Raw genomic sequence first — 6158 nt, 5'->3', positions numbered from 1 at the left:
GAATGCCCATCTGGCATCCATGGCACATGCTCCCAGGGGCTGGAATTCCAGTTCCCAGCCAGGAAAAGGTGTTCCTGCTCTTGAAGGCAAAGCTCTTATGGAAGAGCCAAAAGCCAAGTGCAGCGAGATCCTACAGTGACATTTCACTGCCAGACTTCATAACTTCACCCATGGTTGTTGTAGCCCCTGGATTGGGAATGAAATCAGGGCAGGGTCTTTGATGGGAGCTGCCCTGGGTCAAGGGAGACACTGAGAGAGAAACAGAGCAGGCAGAGAGAGGCAGGAGAGAAAGGAGGACACAAATCTAATCAGCTGAGAAGGTGGCACTCTGAAAACAGAACTGCAACTAACTGAAAAGGAATGCGACAGAAAGAAATAATATTGTAACTTTATTTCCTATCAAAATACAATTTCCTTCCTTTCTCACAAACCTCCTCCTGGTGTCATTTAGCAGGGCTGTCAGAAAGTTCTTCATTCTGAGTGGATGTTCCAGGCTGCAGCCACAAGGAAACAGGGAATGGGGACTTCCTGCTCCTGGGGAGTTTGACATCCTCAGCTGAGGAGAGTAGAGGGCATCAGAAGGAAAGGACAGCTGGGCTTCACCCTTCCACAGGAATGAGGGCAGGGGGGAAATCTCTCATCATGTCTGCAGCTGCTCCCACAGGGATGTGAGGGCTGATCCCAGAGCCCCAGGGGTCACATTCAGGGCTGCCCTCAGGGAATGCTCCCCTGGTATTGAGGGGCAGCATGGAAGCACCTGGATCTTGGAGCACCCAGCTGCCCCCCATGTTTGGAGGTGCCTGATGAGGACTGGGACGATGCCAGGGACATCCTGCAGTGACATGCCCCCTGTCCCTCTCTGCGTGTGCTCAGTCCCAAACCTGACCCTGATCCTGGTCTCAATCTCACTCCACGTTTAGACACACTCACAGTTCTGTATTTAATCTCATCCCAGTGCCAGACTCATCTAGCCTCAGACCCAATCCCAACCCCAGCCCTAAAGCCAATCCCATGTTTAGCCTTAGCCCCAATCCCAGCTCTAATCCAAATCTCGGCCCCAACTCCAACCCCAGCCCCAATTCCAGCCCCCTCCTAAATCCTCATCCCAAATCAAATCCCATGTTCAGCCCTTCTGGGGGTCTGGGGGTGTCTCTGTCCCTCTGACCCCGATGATGTTTGGGCAGGGTCACACCAGGGCTGAGAGGGACAGAGACCCCCCTGGCCTCCTCAGGGATGAGAAGGTCGGAGAGCCCCCCCAGCCCCGAGCACCCTCAGCGGTAAGAGGGACACAGAGCCCCTGGTCCCCAGCCCTGCACAAGCATTCCCTGAGGCCAGAGGGATGGAGAGACCCCGAGTATCCCCCAGGGTGAGGGACAGAGACCCCCGAGCATTCCCTGGGCTGAGAGGGACAGAGAATCCCTGGAGCACCCCCTGGCACAGGGGTGAAAGGGAGAGAGAACCGCCAGGCATTCCCTGGGGTGAGAATGATGGAGACCCCCTGGGGAATGGCCTGGGGTGACAGGGACAGGGATACCTCCTCTGGAATGCCCTGGGGTGACAGGGACAGGGACACCCCTGGGAAATGGCCTGGCGTAACAGGGACAGAGACACCGCCTAGGGAATGGCCTGGGGTGACAGGGGCAGGGACAACCCCCCCAAGCCCCTCCCAAGCATCACCCAGGGTGAGAGGCACAGAGACCCCTCGAGCATCCCCTGGGCACTGGACAAAATAAACTCGGCAGAAATCAAACTTAAGGCTACATAAAGTGCCTTGAGGAATATTTGCTCTTCCCACAAGTCACTTGTGATGGAAACGCAGACAAATCCCAAACATGAAGAAATCGACAGTAGAAGCAATTCTGTGGCAATTCCAAATTTCATCGATTCCTGCACAGCTCCAGCTCAGCTGCTGGCAGGTTCCGAGAAAAGAAAAGGGGAAATTCGGCCCAATACAGATTATTAAAAGGGAAGGGAAAGCTCAGTGTATCTGTCAAAAAGGTGACAGGGACAAAGAAAATAATGATTCTCACATTTGGCAAAGCCCACAAGCCTGTGAATTTGGGAGTTATTTGGGAATTTAGCTACTTGAGCTGGGCTTCTTGTAGGACTTGAGTAGCCTTGTTTTCCTCACCTTGTGGTGAATGCTCCTTGTCAGTCCTGCTGATATCATTTGCTCCCTTTCCTCCAGTGATTTGAACAAACTTTTCAAGGAAGGACAACAAAATATTTTCTTTACACTGGCCAGCCACAACAGCCGTTTTCCTCATAAGTTCTCCCATAAGTCGCTCAGAGGAAGCTGCGTCCAAGTTTCCTGGAGTTCCTCCAGAAAGAGCCAGAACCTCCTCAGAGGAGGGAACCATGCTGTTGTCAAAGGCACTTGGTGTCAGAGAACAGGGCCCTGACTCACTGTGCCAAAATAATATCACAATCTGACGCCGTTGAGCAGGACGGGAACAGAGAACTCCAGATCAGAAGGCAAAGAAAATGAACTCTCTCCTTTATTTCAAATGCACCCCTCTATATATAGAGAACATTGAGAAGACTAATTTCATTGGTCTTAGAGTAAAAACACTTCACAGCATTGGTGTGCAGTGAATGACGCACAGAGGCAGAACATATCTATAAACAATGTGAATAACAAGGTAGATTAGAAAATTATTTACATTCTCTCCCCACCTGCTTTCCAGGCTGTCGCCTGGTTAGAAAACCTTTCTCTTTCTCTCTGACTGAGCTGAGAATACCTACAACAATCTGGTTAATAAAATTGTTAGAGAGATGCCTCTGCCCCTATTAAGGTGCTAAGGAGACCGAATCCAAAGTGGATTTTATTGAACAGTAAATATGAGGTAGAGAGAGAGATGGAAGGAAGGAGAAATGGGGGGAGAGCAAGGGAGTGACAGGGACAGAGACCTCCCCTGGGGCAGGGCAAGTGTGACATTGTCCCCTGTGTGTGTGGCCCTCCCGGGGTGGGGGTTTTACACCGGAGCCAGTTTGGGTAGGGGGGTGGTGTTCACCCCCCACCCCGAGCAGAGATTGCCTCATTGTTTCAGGTGACAATGTAAGATGTAACCAAAAGTATGTTTTCAGTCACCATCTTCATAAACTGCTATAAACAGGTGGGGCAGTGTTCTTTATCTCTTCCATGACTCAGCCCTGATAACGCCCTCCAGGGGCCATCTTCTGTTAATGGCCCATTGAGTGTCACTGCAGGACTGATAAAATTACATCATCCCATTGTGGGATGCTCTGCCCAGGGGGAGGAACCAAGCATTCCTACCTGGATATAATCTCACCCTTGCAACACCAGGAGTACCTTGCCTACAGGATTCCCAGAGGACAAGAGCTCCATAACCACCACTGGACCTTCAGAGGAAGACCAGACCCTTCTGCAGGATCACTGCTTTGACAGAATCACGTTCATCACTCCAACAGGACTGCAGCCACCATTTCATCAGATGGCTGCCACCACCCTGACCAATGGTGTGTCAGGTTATAGCCTGACTCTGTCCGTGTAAGCCAGGGTTTCTGTATCATTGCTTTGATTTTAATTTCCTATTAAATTGTAATTCTGGCTTAGCCTCTCCCCCTGGTTTGCCCTCAAACCAGTACAAAACTCAACGTGCTTATCCCTTGTTTTCCTCCCAAAACAGAATTTCCCATCCTCAAACATTGGCTGGATGGAGGAGAAGGTTGCGAGGAAGAGAAAGGTGCCTAGGGACAACCAGGCAGGTGAGGAGGAAGTCAGTGCCCCTTTCCCCCTCTCTCCTGCTCCATCTCCCAGCCCAGCATGGCCCCCAGCTGCAGGACAGCCCCGCTGCCGACGCCGTCCTGCCGGGGATGCACTGGGGCGATCTCCTTCCCCTTCCCTCTGGCATGGAGGCAAATCCCATCCTCTCCTTGTCCTTCCTCCCCCAGACCAGGAGCTGAGGATGGAGACCAGGGAGGACGAATCCCCACAGCAGAACCTTGTGGCAGAGGCCGTTTTGAGTGGCTCCATGGTGCAGGAATCCAGTGGGAAGGAAAAGCCCCAGAGATTCCACAAGAGGAGGGGCTGCAAAGCCAGCCCAGGGTTCTCTGAGGAGGAAAGACCCACCCTGTGCCAGGAAGGTGGGCAGAGCTTCAGCCAGAGCTCAGAGCTGGTGGTCCATGAGGAGCTTCATGATGGGGAGAAGCCCTACAAGTGCTTGGAGTGTGGGAAGAGCTTCAGGCAGATCTCCCACCTGATCTGCCACCAGATGATCCACACCGGGGAATGGCCCTAGGAGTGTGGGGAGTGTGGGAAGGGCTTCAGCTGCAGATCCAACCTCATCATCCACCAACGCATCCATACTGGGGAGAGGCCTTAGGAGTGTCCTGAGTGTCAGAAGAGGTTTCACACCAGCTCAGATCTCCTCTGCCACCAGCAGAGTCACACAGAGGAGAGGCCATTCCACTGCCCTGACTGCGGGAAGAGCTTTAAGCGCAACTCCCACCTCGTCAGGCACCGGCACATCCACACCGGGGAGAGGCCTTACGAGTGCCCCACATGTGGGAAGAGGTTTCAGACCAGCTCCAATCTCCTCCTGCATGAGCGGATTCACACCGAGGAGAGGCCCTTCCGCTGCCCTGACTGCCGGAAGGGCTTCAAGCACAACTCCACACTTGTCAGGCACCGGCGCATCCACACTGGGGAGAGGCCCTGCGAGTCTCCCTAGTGTGGGAAGAACTTCCCCCAGAGCTTGAACTTGACCAGAAAGCAGTGGAGTCACCGGTAAGGGAAGCCCTGCAAATGCCCCAACTCCAGGAAGAGCTTCATGCACCGCTCCAGCTTCATCTCCCACTGGAGAACCCACACTGGGAAGAGCCCTGGTGACCCATGTTCCCTGTGATCCATGCTGGGAAGACACCTGTACCTTCTCCTGCCCCTGCCAATGGCATTATGTGGGAGTGAAGAACATGGAGGTCTGGCCAGGGCCCTGTCATGACATTCACTCCCACCTCAGGTCATTGCCAGGGCCAGGAAAGGGACTCTCTCTCTCTGTCCCTGAGGAGAAGGGTGTCCTTTCCAGGCAGGAGGAAATACGTGGCTGGGAAGGGACGGTTGGTGGTGATGTAGTTTTCCCTGTAAATAGTTTTTCTTATCCCTTCTGTTATCAATATTGTTTCTGTTCCTGTTTGTTCCTTGTCTTGTTGATATTCCCAGTAAATTATTCTTATCCCAGCCCGGGATCTTTGCCTTTTGTGCTTTCCATGGGAGGCGGGAGGGCAGCAAGCGGCAGCGCGGTTTTGGTGGGAGCAGGAAATTGGGGAATCCCATTCCTGAACCCCAGCCTGTGAAAACTGAGCATCCCAGCTGGTGCCAGCCTTGGTGGCCACGGCAACAGCCTTGGGAGAGGGTCCCTGGCTGGGGCTGTGGGAACCTCTTCACTCTGGTGCCCAGGGACAGGAGTGGAGGGAGCGGCTGCAGCTGAGTTGGGGCAGGATTGGGTTGGATCTCAGGAAAAGGTTTTTGCCCAGAGGCTGCTGGGGCACTGCCCAGGCTGCCCAGGGAAGGGTCACAGCTCCAGGGCTCTCTGAGCTCCAGCAGCGTTTGGACAGCGCTGCCAGGCCCAGGCTGGCATTGTTGGGGTGTCCTGTGCAGGGCCAGCAGTTGGACTCGAGGATCCTGATGGGTCCCTCCCAGCTCAGCCAATTCTGTGGCTCTGGGATCCCATGACCCTGGGGATGGGACTGCCAATGGTTGCCATGGCAACAGGCTGTGGCTCCAGGCCTGAGCTGGTGTCCATGGCAACCACCCCGGGCATGGGGTCTCCATGGAGCTGCCCAGGGACTGAACATAGCAACAGGGGATGGGGATGGTTGCCATGGAAACTGACCATAGCAACAGAGACTGGTGATGGTTACCATGGAGACTGACCATAGAAATAGGGATGGTGATGGTTGCCATGGAAACTGAACATAGGAACAGGGACTGGTGATGGTTGCCATGGAAACTGACCATAGCAACAGGGGCTGGTGATGATGGTTGCCATGGAAACTGACCATAGCAACTGGTCCTGGTGATGGTTGCCATGGAAACTGACCATAGGAGCGGGTCCTGGTGATGGTTGCCATAGATACTGACCACAGCGACATGGGGTGATGATGGTTGCCATGGAAACTGACCATAGCAATGGGTC

At 53.7% G+C, this 6158-nt stretch overlaps 1 pseudogene; it reads left to right on the top strand.

Moving 5' to 3' along the window:
- The first annotated feature begins 3677 nt into the window (after positions 1 to 3677).
- On the top strand, positions 3678 to 4754 carry LOC128802062 (zinc finger protein 239-like; annotated as a pseudogene).
- Positions 4755 to 6158: the final 1404 nt, after the last annotated feature.

Source organism: Vidua chalybeata, chromosome 33 (genome assembly GCF_026979565.1).
Source record: "Vidua chalybeata isolate OUT-0048 chromosome 33, bVidCha1 merged haplotype, whole genome shotgun sequence".
Lineage (NCBI taxonomy): Eukaryota > Metazoa > Chordata > Aves > Passeriformes > Viduidae > Vidua > Vidua chalybeata.
This window is presented reverse-complemented; position numbering and strand designations above follow the sequence as displayed.